We start from the raw sequence: 15904 nt of genomic DNA on the forward strand, positions 1-15904 counted from the left end.
AACATGCATGATACATTGTTGTGGACTGGATTCTCCATATTAGTTACTTCTTTGCGGACTGGATTGTCCCTATTACATCTTTGCAGACAAGATTGTCCATATTACATCTTTGAGGATTGGATTGTCTAAATTACATCTTTGAGGACCGGATTGTTTGTGTCACATCACTGTGTCACATCTTTGAGGATTGGATTTTCTTTCTCCTCCACTCACAACCACTTTTTATACTTTTTATATTTTAAAAACACCACACACACAATTTGATTATTTGGATGTGAATGCTCTAACTAGGATTACTTTTTAAAGGCACAAATATTGTGCCACGGAAAGTCTTTTTTAGATTGTGGCAAAAAATAAAGTGCCACTAAAAACATAAAAACCATGTGCGGCACATCCAAAAAGTGTCATTAAAAGGCTTTAGCTTCAGCGCTTCTAGTATTATTTTTTTGTGTGTGCATCTCATTCTTATAGGGGTCTTTAGTGACACTTTTTTGTTTTTCTGTGGCACTTTTTGTAGTGTATGTCACAATCAGTTTGTCAAGTTAAAATTAAGATCCGTTAATCGATCGAGATTATGTAGCTGGATAAACAATCCTTATAACCAACTTGTGAACTAGGGTTGTTTTCCATTAGAACTTAAGGTGTCCATTTATTGTAGTAAGGCACAAGGAGGTCGGTTAGTTCAAGTATTGGACTTTAATTGATAGGTTTACACGAGAGTATCGAGGTGAGTTTGACGACCCACTTTTTACAGTTTTATAAATGTTTTTTTTTTGGTGGGGGTGGGGGTGCATGCAGGTTTTCTTAAACATTATTCAATAAAATAATCAACTTTCACAAACGGTTTATACAAGTTTATGCAATATACTTCACTTTTACAAAAGCATATAAAGTTTTACAAAACATGCATGATACATTGTTGTGGACTGGATTCTCCATATTAGTTACTTCTTTGCGGACTGGATTGTCCCTATTACATCTTTGCAGACAAGATTGTCCATATTACCTCTTTGAGGATTGGATTGTCTAAATTACATCTTTGAGGACCGGATTGTTTGTGTCACATCACTGTGTCACATCTTTGAGGATTGGATTGTGTCTGTCACGTCACAACCAATAAATCACATATACTCGTTTAGACACGATTGATCTAACTCGAGATTGGCTCTCGAAAGTATCTAATCTCATAAACTCGTTTCCTTTCCTTCTTGCATTCATTTCAGATATCCACAAATTGCACAACCAATAAATCACATATACTACTAGAATTCTGTTATCGCCTCTCCGGTTATCATCATAACTCTTCTAGCCATCCGTACTGCTTCTATGGTACTTCGATAAACTTTCGATTATCGCCTGAATAAACCTCAACACAACAAGAATATAATCAGTGTATTATCCATTATACACTTTCACAAACTGGACACATGTAACATATCATGTACTCCACTCATTCCCTATGGTAGCTTGAGCCTATAAGTGACTGATCCAACTCAAGATGGGCTCTAGAAAGGACCTAATCAATGTGGCTCAGCTTTTCTTTCTTTGCTAAACCTAATAACACCTTTTAAGATAACTCCTTCAACAAAACACACTCTTCGACCCAAAACTGCAATAGTTCCCTTCAATTGTCCATGTAATTCTTCTATCGATCAATGACGACTTTTAACCTTCCCTCGATCTAGGAAAACCATGTCGCTGGTTTCCTGGATAAGATCGGGTCTGGTTAATTGTCTTTTTGCCACATTAACTTATCAAAGTGGCGATCAACACTTCCATCCATACAAGGCTTTAAGCTAAGCAACGTAAATACTAGCGTGATAACTATTATTTTAGGATAGCTCTGCCAAGGGCATGCGAGTATCCTAACCTCCTTCGAAATCCATTGCACATGTAACAACCCTCGGTAAAACCAACACCCTCATAATAGTTCCGACACCCTAGTATATCTTAAAATGTCCCAATATGTCTTATATTATACCCGTATGTGAAAATCGAGCTCGAAATAGATCATAACATATAAAATAAATTAAAAATAAGAAAAATGGAGTTGAGGCGGGCCGCATAGACCCACCCCAACCATTCACGCGGGCGTTATCAGGATTGAACCTGACATCGTTGATTTCTTTAGTTCAAGCGGGCCGCGTAAGAGTTTATGTTAGTTAACGCCGGCCGTGTAAGATCATGAAACGCGGAGGCATCCTAAGCTGACAGGTGTCGGCATCATGGCGATTCTAAAAGCTGACCCAGCTAAGCTACGCTGTTGACCAGCGTTGACGCTGGCCGCGTAAGCCCCGCTTATCCTTTACGCGGGCCGCGAGAAACCCAAAATCAGGCCCTATATAAAGAAGGCTCGGGGTTTCACTTTCCGTCGTTCATTATTTCATTCTCAATCTCACTTTCTGAATTAGAGGCATTATAGTTGGGTATTATACCCCTAAAATAGCGAGGTTCTGCTACGATGTAAGTATTATAACCCCTGGAGACGTATTAGATACTCTGCCTGATTGATCTAGGGTTCCGTAACGGCTGTCGTGGTTCTGCCCGACGTAGTCGTTGGAATGCCGTCTCGGGGAGGGTATTACTAATGTTAAAATGGGTTATTATAATAACACACGTGCATTTGTGTAAATTATAGATTATTCCCAGGACATCCTTACTGAAAACCCTAAAACAGCAATGTGAGTTGATCCACTTTTTGTAAACCTTTTGTTACTATTTTTACAAAACCTCATTTAATTAAATATACACAAAGCAGTTATTGAGTATTTGTAAAGAATACAATTATAGTGGGTATGTTGGGGTTTTGTATACAAAATTTCTTACTGGAGTGGTAACATTCCACAAGTTGAGTATGACAGTACCACTGATGTTAATTGTTATTTCTTGGAAACAAATGTAAATGCGGATGTGCCCTCAATACTGTAATATGATTGGTATTTCAACTTGATAAAACTGGGATTCACTCACCAGTATTTCACACTGACAAAATGTTTTTAAAACGCGTTTCAGGTAAAAAAATATGAAAGCCAAATAGAAGCCAGCTGGACAGCACTGGAAGCTTGGAAAAGTGGCAATAAAGTTACCTAAAAAGAAATAGATGTTTTTCTTAAATAAAATAGGGTGTATCCCTATGAAATTATGTGTACTGAAAACTTGGGTTTTACCCATGTATTTAATATTATAAAAATGTGGTGGTTTACTCTGATAAAATATTTCTTAACTACGGTCCTGATGAAAATTTCCGCTGCCAAATTGAATAAATAATGTGATACCACCGAAACTGGCTCGCGGCCGCCCGTTCCCAGGAATTTGGGATCGAGGGCTGTGACAGAAGGTGGTATCAGAGCTATGCCACTGATTCAGCCACAAAAGTGTTCTGCTGACATCAAAATTCGAAGTGTTAGGAAATAAATAATGAAAATACGTGCATAATTGTATTTTCTTGTTATGTGTTATCTGACTATCTGTTAGTTTACAGTATGAGCGACCAAGGACCATCTGACGCGTATCGTCAATTGTCTGGTTCGCCTAGGAGCGAAGGCACCTCCTCTTCTCAGCCTGCCCTCTCAGGGTACTCTGCTGATACGGAAGAAGGAATCTTTGTGTTTAAGGCTCAATCTGAAGAGCCATTTCCTCAGAAAAAGAGGGGATGGTTCAGTAGGGGAGCATACGAACGTAGAAAATGTATGAAAAAGTTGCAGGAACAGCCAGTGTTAGCCGCAGCCAAAAGAGAAACCGATGCCTATGCCCAGGATATGCTCAATAGGGGTATAGCTAATATCCACATTTTAGCAACCACTGCAGCTGACCCAAACCTGGAGCAAATGCTAGCACCCCAACCACAACCACCAATTCCTGATCAACCCATGGAAATAGAAAACCTTGGAAATCAAGTAGAAATGCATGATTTCAACCCGGAGGAGATACCTAGGGTACCTGCACCAAATCCCCTAGACCCAAACGATTACAACCCCTGATGGGACGATGTTAGGGACTATGAGCAACAAAACCCGATACAGGAAAATGTGCCAATACCCAACTTAGGAGCCTACCCAAGGTTAGATCCTCAAGATCCCTACAACGTTAGTGATGCATACATTAGGGAGATCTTGGAAAATCCCTACCCATACCAGGCCCCTATACCTCCATACCAGGAACTCGCACCCCAGATTCCGAACCAAGTCCTAGAACCTGCACCCCCAATGAGTGCAGAAAACGTACAAGAACTTAGGACTTTCGTTGAGGAAATTTTAGAAAGTAGTGAACGAATGAGACAGGTGGGAGAGCGTCTCGTATGGAAATACGACGAGCGCAATATGGATTTTTGGATAAATCCATATCCATGAATGCGATGGCAGGAACGGTAGTAGTAGTAATAATAATAATAATAATAATAATAATAATAATAATAATAATAATAATAATAATAATAATAATAATAATAATAATAATATAATAATAATATATGTGTATATGTGTAGAAAAAAAAAACTACGAATGCATACTACTAGTATTGTAGCTTTATATTTCAGTCGGTATTGTAATTTTAAATTCAGTACTGGTGTGTAATAGATGCATAATATACGAATAGAGTAAAAGTCGCAATGCTCGACGCTTTTGACCAAAAGTGCGTCTCATGTGATTGGCTATATTCAAATATTATTGGTGATATTAATATGTGGTAATTGTTTAAAATTCAGATGGACAACGAAGTGAATCAAGAAAACCAGAATGATAATATTCAGAACGACAACCACTCGAATAACGATAATCTGAATAATGAGAATCCAAACAACAATGGAAACCAAATGGATAATAGTGCCGTTCAACACATAGTGGCACAAGGAATTATAGATGCAATGCCATTTATTATTCAAACAGTTCAAGAAGCGAATAATAAAAGTAAGCATAGCAGTAAGCGACCAACTGAACCAGAACACAACGTAAACAATGGACCCGTACTTCAAGCGCCCATTCCTAAAAGAAGAAGAACCATGCCATATGGTTGTTCTTACAAAGAATTCTGGTCCTGTAAACCAATATAATTCTCGGGCAATGAAGGACCCATTGCAGCTCTACGTTGGATAGAGAAAACTGAAGTTGTTCTGAAAATAAGCAAGTGTGCCGAAGAAGATAGGATAATGTTTGCTTCTAACTTATTTAAGAATGCAGCTCTAGAGTGGTGGAAGACTATCCTCCAGTCAAGAGGAAGTGATAGAGTTTATAGCATGGAATGGGAGGAGTTCAAAATTATGGTAGAAAGAAAGTTCTGCCCTCCCAATGAAAAGGAACAGATAGCAAACAAGTTTTTGAATCTTAGAATGAACGGGGTAGATAGTAAGGGTTATACTACCACATTCTTTGAATATGCTAGAATAGTACCAACCCTTGCATCACCAGAACCGGTATTAATCTCCCGTTACATCTAGGGATTAATTGGAGAGATTAGACATGTAGTCAAGGCAGCTAGACCTCAAACCATAGAAGAAGCTGTAGAACTAGCCAATACCTTGACTGATGAACTGGTGCGTACTAGAGAAGAAGACCAAAGGCTTACCCAAGATTCCATTATGGGAATTTTAACCGTAGGAATGTAGGTTCTACCTCTGCACCATACTGCAAAAAACTGCAGAAAGAAGCATTCAGGAAAATGCTCCATCTACTACAATTTTTGCAAGGCCTCAGGACACAAGGAAGAGAATTGCAAGAAGAAATCCAGTAATGGAATGTGTTTCAATTGTGGAGAAAAAGGTCACATCAGGACAAATTGTCCGAAATTGGCTCCAGCTGCAAACAACAAGAATCCTAAAAATGCTAGAGCATTCATTCTAACTGCAGATGAAGCCAAGATGATTCCGGACGTCATAGCTAGTACGTTTTTAGTTAATGATATTTTTGCTAAAGTATTATTTGACTCTGGTGCAAACCAAAGTTTTATTAATACTTCGTTTTGCAAACTCCTAAACCAATCATTAACTAAACTACCACAAGAATGTCTAGTAGAGACAGCAAATGGAGAAACCGTTAGGATTTCTGAAATCTTGCAGGAAGCAAGAGTTGAAATTTTTAATCAAAAGTTTACTGCAAACCTTTATCCAATGAAACTGGCAGGATTTGATGTAGTATTAGGAATGGATTGGTTAATAGCCAATAGAGCCAGTATTTTATGTGATCAAAAGTCAATTCAAGTAAAATCATTAAGAGGTGAAAAGATCACAATTAAAGGAGATAAGTCATCTAGATCCAATAAATTCATCTCCGATGAAAACTGCAAGTTATATAAGAAAAGGATCTATAGTATATTTGATTTCTATAATCACTAACACTAAGGGAAAAGAATTAAAAGACATTCAAGTAGTGTCCCAGTTTTCAGATATCTTTCCAGAGGAATTATAGGATCGCGAAACGACCTAACGAGTTGATCAGAAGAGTGCTCAGACTGAATCAGAGGCAGAATTCATTGATTCAGTCTTTTTTTAACTTGATTTCACTATTAACTACTGATTATATTGATTTGAACACAATTACAACCAGTCTTCACACCGACAGTGTCACACCCCGACCACGATAAAACAACAAATCGTGGCGGAAACATCGGGGAGTGTTGTAACATAATCATTGTTTCAAAACACACGGAAATTTGAAGTTTTGTTTTATTAAACATTACACATTTACATCGTCTTGAGATCTAACAAACAAGTTAAACATAGTCTATTATTGTTATTATGTCACTAAGGCCTCGTCCAGTCCTATGTGAGTATGCATCCAAGCAATCAACATCAATCAACAATACCTGAAACATATGTGAAAACAAAGTCAGCAAAGAATTGCTGGCGAGTACATAGGTTTTTGAGAGTGTCGGATTCATGGCTAGTTTACATGTTGCAATACTTAATTTAAAAACCTTGTTTTGAAAAGTATTGTATTGCGACATAATTAACCAACTCAAATCAAGTTGGTTACAATTTATAAAATCTCGTAGCCATGATTCTTAACCCAAAACATTTGTTTAATTAAATTCAGATTTCGTAAAACCTCGCGTAAAAACTCGTTAATAATTATCGTTAATAAAATTCGTTGGTTTATATCATTTCAAAAACCTCGTTTGTGTGACATCGTCTCAAAATCGTTTACCCAAGTGAACTAAATAACGCCACGGTATGTAATACGATGAAAACACTTATATATAGGAAGTACCAGCGGCGTATCCACCATGCTTTCATCACATCACACCCGTCTCGTTATCTAAACAAACCAAAAACCAATCGTTTATCCAATTCGTTTAATTCGTCAAAATCGTTTCAGTCGTTTAAGTCATTCTCGTTTTAATTGTGAAAACTACTTTTGGCTGTCTCGCTAATAATATCCAAACCTTCGTGACTCGCCTATCGCCAATCTCGCATTAACTAACCACCAAAGGGTAAGTTAACAATCATCAGATTCGGTCGTTACCCACCTAACCCACACATAACCATGGGTGCAGTCTGATAACAGGATTTGTCAGATCCTATGGTACCCTAACCTAATACTGGTCGGTTCGGCCAAAATTAATGGATATTATTCGTTATGTAAATACAACCAACAAGTTTGTTTACTTTATCAAATCGTTATAAATTTTGTATAAACCATATTATTTATTTTTGAAACCATCGTTAAAACCTCGAAAACATTTAGCACATATGAATCACCCCGAAACAATTGAAAATAGTAAAAGAGGGGAACTACGTACTCACCTGAGAATGCTTAGTGGTCTTTGAACAACAACCAAGCAAAGCTAGAGGGAGCACGGAATCAATCGGCAACCTAACTATATAAATAAACCGGACCTAAGTCGGAAGATCGGATAGGATGAGGTCTTGTAAACCAAACGAGTTATTGGAACTCATATGACATGGTTTAACAAAGCCTGCATTCTAAATTGAAACCTAACCTAAGTGCTTTTGACCCGTTACAACCCGTTTAGTTAGCTTACGCTACTTTAACGCGTCATTTGCGTAAAACGCGTTCGAGACGTCTAACTAGTCCTATGACAAGTATTATATGCCTAAACATGATTAAATATGTTGCATAATCAGTTTAGGTGACAAAAGTTAGGTTACATATGTTTAAAGTCCAATTATGCATGAAAAGGGCATTTTGGTAATTTACCTAAGGCATATAATCCACCTATCATACAACTACTTAAACTTGGTGACCATAAGGTATAACCTCGGAAGGTTATTCCCTGTGCAACTATGGTCACTAATCATGCTTGGTCAGATCCTAATGATCGACCAAACGGGTCAAGTTCGAAAGTCTAAGCGGTGGTTTAGACCGCTCAACTTACGACTCTAAACAAGCACTAACTAAAAGCGACGAGCTAAACATGTCAAAACATGTTTAACCTACTGATTTGGTATTAAAACGAGCCGTTTTGATACTTAATAATAGTTCTGTTGCAAAATGCGTTCTAAAACGCATTTTGACCGAAACTTAGACTCGTCACTACACCTAGATAACGTGGTAATCAGTGGGTATAGTCACTAAGGACTATAACCAACGTGATTACGCTCACGTTGCGAAGTTCAAACGAACTTCTCGTTGACCAACTCGTGGTCAAAGCTGAAAGTCAAACTATATTTGACTTCCAAACTAGGAAAACAATAAAAAGAATGAAAGAATACTCACAATGGGTCCTTGCTATCTTTTCTACAAGAAAACCAAGTTCCCAATGAAACTAGAAAGCTCCAAACACTTGAGGGAGCCTTCCAAATCAGATGGAGAAGAGAAGAGAAGGAAATGAGCAAAGAAAATGGAAGAAAGCATGGCTATTTATACTTGTAGGAAGTTCACAGGATCATTACACATGTTTGTGTAACCTCCAAGCATTAAATCATGGCCATACACTTGTTTGATGCAGGTTAGAAGCCTTGGGGAGGTGGTAACTTGCTCACCACACCAAGAAATTACATATACAGCCCCTGAAGTTGCAACAGATTGCTGAAACTGAGTTTCTGGAACTGGGCACACTGACACGGCCCCCGCAAGATATGGGAGGGGGCTTACGCGGCCCGCCTGACCTCCCCAGTTCAGCACAAATTTGCAAAAATGGCAGTTTAGGTCCCTGCATGTGTTTTAAGCTCATTTCAGGCCCTTTTGACCCCCGTTAAGCCATTTTCAAGGCTCTAAAAGGTCAATAAGGTTTAGAGGACTCAAAATATGCTTGGAACACTCTCGGATGTCGGCTCCTTTGGTCGTACGGTCGCGTTGTTCCTTAAATTACGACGAAACTTAAACGGACGCGAAAACGAACCAAATTAAGCGACGAACAGTATTTTTGCATTCCGATCACTAAAATAAAAATATTTTAGTGTGTACAAAAATTTTGGATGTCCAGATGTGGTCAGAACGTAAGATATGTGCGAAAATGCAAACTTACGTCGTTTTTGACACTTTTAGTCCCTGTAAGATCAAATAAGCATATTTTTGCACACCGAACCACTCAAAGCTTATTTCTAAGCTATGTTTAGGATATTTAGGGCATGTTTAACTTATGATAAAGTTTCGGAATGTTCGTTACAGTACGAATCGGCATACTTTCGCAGTTTGTCGAAATTAGTCCCTGTAAGCGAATAAACTTGATTTCGACACACCAAACCTTCCAAAACTTATTTCTAAGTTATGTAAAGGTTATTTAAGGTATGTTAAGCCTATGTAACTTTTTTCGGAGTGTTTGTCGCGTTAAACTTATTATGTTTACGCATCAGTTCGCGTATAACTTTCCAGAAAGCGATTTAGAGCTCGAAATCGAACGAGAATGGATATGTGCAAATGATACACATATTTATACAAATCCCAAGTATGAAATACAATATTTCATTAATTTGGTATTTTTTTTATGGCCGTGGAGGCACAGATGTCACAGTCTCCCCTACTTTAGGAAATTTCATCCCGAAATTTTAATCAGAGGAAACTTGTGAGAGCTCGAAACATGAAGTCGAAAAGATAAGACAACACTGGTTAGGGTTCTGAACTTCTAGTAACTTTAATAACATTATGCTTGCAATGTAAGAGGGACACTTATATACAAGTATATGAAGCGCCATTGGTGCGTCCACCGTACCTCCATTACATTGTTCACGTTCTGCTATTGTTGCCACTATCGGTTCTTACACATGATAAATCTTACTGTGGTTTCCGTGCACTGAATTTCATAATTATGTACGCGTCCATAGTTACGTAATTCCTTGCATAGTCCACATAGTGTATTTGATAATGTGTAGGGAAAACCAAATGAACGAACATGTGATGAGTGTGACTAGACCACCATAGAGTCCTTTAGATCAATAAATGATCTTTTAAAACAGACCACCAAGGAGTCTTTCCAGCTATACCATCACATGTCATTTCTAACCAGATTTGAATTAATCTTTTTACTAGACCACTCATGGGGTCTTTTTCGAATTATGGAATGGTACTATATGATCCAAGGGTCTTAACTACCATGTAGAAGCCCATTAAGGATTTAAGGTAGTACCTTTGGATATCCTACTATGAATCCCTCATATGGAGATATGGAAGATTCTACGAGGATATGGATATCGAAAAACTCAAATTACACAAAGACATAAAAGAAACACATAATCACATAATCACATAATTGATTAATTTGACCTTTAATTTGTTATCTTTGGACACGGGTATTTAAAGCATGCCAGAAATCCAATCCGTGGATTTCATTTGGCACTTTAAATATTTTCAAGAATCTAACTATGAAGATAAGAAGATCTTAATAGGAATTCGGTTTGTCCTTATTGAGTTGTAATGTAGATATTGAGGTGTACGAAGAATCCAATTAGGGCTCTGATTTGGGCGGTAATCATCCACAAGGATCCTTAAAATAGAGCAACCCATCATCTCTTTCGTTTCGAGTTTAAGCTTGAATTGAAGTGGTAGCTCATATTTCAAAAAGCCTTCGTTTACACAAGATCGTTGTGCTTGAAAGACAAGAGATTGAATATCAAATAGAGTTTGAACAGAGTGAAGCTTGACTCGCTCCTTTCGACTACGAGTGTGCTGGAGACTTTTGTCAAACCAAAGGGCATGATAGTGAACTCGTAGTGTCCATATCTCGTGTGGAATGCAGTTTTGGGAATATCTTCTTCAAATACACGAAGCTAATGATACTCAGATCGCAGGTCGATCTTGGAAAAACAGGTAGCACCTTGCAGCTGATCAAAGAGATCATCCATTCGAGGTAGGGGATATTGATTCTTGATGGTAAGCTTATCAAGCTTATGGTAATTGATACATATTCGAAAGGATCCATCTTTCTTTTTCACAAAAAGGATAGGAGCTCCCCAAGGTGAGAAAGCTCGGACGGATGAATCCTTTATCAGATAACTCTATCTTGAAGCTACTTCGATAATTCTTGCATCTCAGACGGTGCAGGATGATAAGGTGTTTTCGCAATTGGGTTGGCATTGGGTACAAGGTTAAAATGAAACTCGACTTGACGAACTGGAGGTAAACCAGGCAGTTCATCAGGAAACACCACTGGATAATCCCGAACAATTGGAATGTCCTGAATACTATTATTCTTGCCTTTCTCCTCGGTGACATGTGCCAGAAAGGCAACATATCCTTTTCGTAAATAACATTGGATTTTTGTACAAGGCATAAGTTTCAAACCAAAGATGGTTTCTCGCCACGAATTTTCAGAGCATCGCCAGATGAAAGAGGAATACGGACAATCTTATCGAAACAAACTACCTCAGCAAGATGTTCTGCTAACCAACCATCCCTATGATAATGTCAAAACTCCCAAGTTGCATCGGTGTGAGGTCAAAGGAAAAAGGTGATTATCAAGGTTAAATTGACAGTCGCGAATAACAGAATTGAGTACAAGAGGTTTACCAAGAACAACTTCGACAGATAACGGTTTTCTTAGTTATCTAACCATGGAATTAAAGTGATTACTCAAATAGTCACTTCGTTTCTTAGAATGAAGCGAGCACTTCGAATTTTCGAGAAATTCACGAGCGATCATATGAATGAGAGAACTACAAATACGGTTCTTTGGTGTAGGTATCGTAGGGGTATGCCATACACACATGCAACTAGATTTGTATATTAGAATTGCAATAAAGATTTATTTATGAACAAAATCGATTGTCTCCGAGTTCAAAGGAAAACACTAGAAACATAAACATAAGATTCGGATTATTCAAAGCAGCAGCTTCTTTTAATCGGCCAGATGCTCATCCTTGGGTCGGATTTGCATTAAAAATCTTTGGGTATCTGTCCCTGACATAACCCGTCTCGCCATAGGTGTAACAAGTACCAGGAGGAAAATAAGCCTGTGCTGGATCTGCTTGAAATTGAACAGGGTTCTGAAAAGCTTGGTTTAGCATAGTGGTTGAACGACAGTCTCGTACCAAACGACCGATGAGTCCACAGTTGAAACATTTCCGACATTTGACACTGGCATAGTGGTGGAGGTTACACTGATTACATAAAGGAGGAGTTCCTAAGTACGGCTTCTTGGCTGGTGGTGCTGCCACCTGGCTAGGTTTTGCTTGATTTTGTGTAACGGCTACGGGATCCTGTGGAGCTTTACGCTTCTTTGACTTTTTCGAAGGCTCGGCTTCTGCTCCTTTCAATGCTTCTTAAGTGGCTTCATTATTGAGACGAGACATGGCGATACCTAAATCCACGATCTTCAGGATTACTTCGCCTATTCGCTGGGCAAATTTGGCAGTTTGCTCGGACATTTGTGTGTCGTTGCGAAGAAGAGACATCCTAAAGGAAATGAAGGACATAGGAGAGAACAAGTGAAACAGAATGACAACGCATAGAAATTGCGATCATTTGTTTGTGACCTAAGGCAAACAAATGAAACGGTGATTTAATCAAAGTAAACGGGTCATATTAATGTATCACTGAAGACATGCTCGCCTATAAGTGAACACTCACCCCAAGAGTTCCCAGGTAAGAGTGACTGGTCCGATACTACGGATTTGTACGAACACTCTAGCCTTAGACAGAAAACTCAGGGTACATGCATTCACTCTTCCAGTTTGCACGTGTTCACATTATGTAGACCCAAACTTTGACGAGATTTTGAAAACTAAGAGGTTTCAAAACCTTATAATGAATCATCCTAGAACAGATGATTAGTTTTCAAAGCGGATTCGAAATTTATGTTCATATTGTGGTTGTCACCTAAGGATAGGTGACGATATTATTTTAAGATCTAAACACAAGAATCTTGTGTTAGGGTCATAGGAAGGTTATAGACTAGGTCAAAGCATTACTAATAACCTAATTCCCTATAACCATGAGCTCTGATACCAACTTTTCTGTCACACCCCGACCACGCTAAAACAACAAATCGTGGCAGAAACATCGGGGAGTGTTGTAACAGAATCATTGTTTCAAAACACACAGAAATTTGAAGTTTTGTTTTATTAAACATTAAACATTTACATCGTCTTGAGATCTAACAAACAAGTTAAACATAGTCTATTATTGTTATTATGTCACTAAGGTCTCGTCCAGTCCTATGTGAGTATGCATCCTAGCAATCAACATCAATCAACAATACCTGAAACATATGTGAAAACAAAGTCAGCAAAGAATTGCTGGCGAGTACATAAGTTTTTGAGAGTGTCGGATTCATGGCTAGTTTACATGTTGCAATACTTAATTTAAAAACCTTGTTTTGAAAAGTATTGTATTGCGACATAATTAACCAACTCAAATCAAGTTGGTTACAATTTATAAAATCTCGTAGCCATGATTCTTAACCCAAAACATTTGTTTAATTAAACTCAGATTTCGTAAAACCTTGCGTAAAAACTCGTTAATAATTATCGTTAATAAAATTCGTATGGTTTATATCATTTCAAAAACCTCGTTTGTGTGACATCGTCTCAAAATCGTTTACCCAAGTGAACTAAATAACGCCACGGTATGTAATACGATGAAAACACTTATATATAGGAAGTACCAGCGGCGTATCCACCATGCTTTCATCACATCACACCCGTCCCGTTATCTAAACACAAACCAAAAACCAATCGTTTATCCAATTCGTTTAATTCGTCAAAATCGTTTCAGTCGTTTAAATCATTCTCGTTTTAATTGTGAAAACTACTTTTGGCTGTCTCGCTAATAATATCCAAACCTTCGTGACTCGCCTATCGCCAATCTCGCATTAACTAACCACCAAAGGGTAAGTTAACAATCATCAGATTCGGTCGTTACCCACCTAACCCATACATAACCATGGGTGCAGTCTGATAACAGGATTTGTCAGATCCTATGGTACCATAACCTAATACTGGTCGGTTCGGCCAAACTTAATGGATATTATTCGTTATGTAAATACAACCAACAAGTTTGTTCACTTTATCAAATCGTTATAAATTTTGTATAAACCATATTATTTATTTTTGAAACCAACGTTAAAACCTCGAAAACATTTAGCACATATGAATTATCCCAAAACAATTGAAAACAGTAAAAGAGGGGAACTATGTACTCACCTGAGAATGCTTAGTGGTCTTTGAACAACAACCAAGCAAAGCTAGAGGGAGCACAGAATCAATTGGCAACCTAACTATATAAATAAACCGGACCTAAGTCGGAAGATCGGATAGGATGAGGTCTTGTAAACCAAACGAGTTATTGGAACTCATATGACATGGTTTAACAAAGCCTACATTCTAAATTGAAACCTAACCTAAGTGCTTTTGACCCGTTACAACCCGTTTAGGTAGCTTACGCTACTTTCACGCGTCGTTTGCGTAAAACGCGTTCGAGACGTCTAACTAGTCCTATGACAAGTATTATATGCCTAAACATGATTAAATATGTCGCATAATCAGTTAGGTGACAAAAGTAAGGTTACATATGTTTAAAGTCCAATTATGCATGAAAAGGGCATTTTGGTAATTTACCTAAGGCATATAATCCACCTATCATACAACTACTTAAACTTGGTGACCATAAGGTATAACCTCGGAAGGTTATTCCCTGTGCAACTATGGTCATTAATCATGCTTGGTCGGATCCTAATGATCAACCAAACGGGTCGAGTTCGAAAGTCTAAGCGGTGGTTTAGACCGCTCAACTTACGACTCTAAACAAGCACTAACTAAAAGCGACGAGCTAAACATGTCAAAACATGTTTAACCTACTGATTTGGTATCAAAACGAGGCGTTTTGATACTTAATAATAGTTCCGTTGCAAAATGCGTGCTAAAACGCATTTTGACCGAAACTTAGACTCGTCACTACACCTAGATAACGTGGTAATCAGTGGGTATAGTCACTAAGGACTATAACCAACGTGATTACGCTCACGTTGCGAAGTTCAAACGAACTTCTCGTTGACCAACTCGTGGTCAAAGCTGAAAGTCAAACTATATTTGACTTCCAAACTAGGAAAACAATAAAAAGAATGAAAGAATACTCACAATGGGTCCTTGCTATCTTTTCTACAAGAAAACCATGTTCCCAATGAGATTAGAAAGCTGCAAACACTTGAGGGAGCCTTCCAAATCAGATGGAGAAGAGAAGAGAAGGAAATGAGCAATGAAAATGGAAGAAAGCATGGCTATTTATACTTGTAGGAAGTTCACAAGATCATTACACATGTTTGTGTAACCTCCAAGCATTAAATCATGGCCATACACTTGTTTGATGCAGGTTAGAAGCCTTGGGGAGGTGGTAACTTGCTCACCACACCAAGAAATTGCATAAACAGCCCCTGAAGTTGCAACAGATTGCTGAAACTGAGTTTCTGGAACTGGGCACACTGACACGGCCCGCGTAAGATATGGGAGGGGGCTTACGCGGCCCGCCTGACCTCCCCAGTTCAGCACAAATTTGCAAAAATGGCAGTTTAGGTCCCTGC

The sequence above is a fragment of the Helianthus annuus genome, chromosome 6 (genome assembly GCF_002127325.2).
Source record: "Helianthus annuus cultivar XRQ/B chromosome 6, HanXRQr2.0-SUNRISE, whole genome shotgun sequence".
NCBI classification, from domain to species: domain Eukaryota; kingdom Viridiplantae; phylum Streptophyta; class Magnoliopsida; order Asterales; family Asteraceae; genus Helianthus; species Helianthus annuus.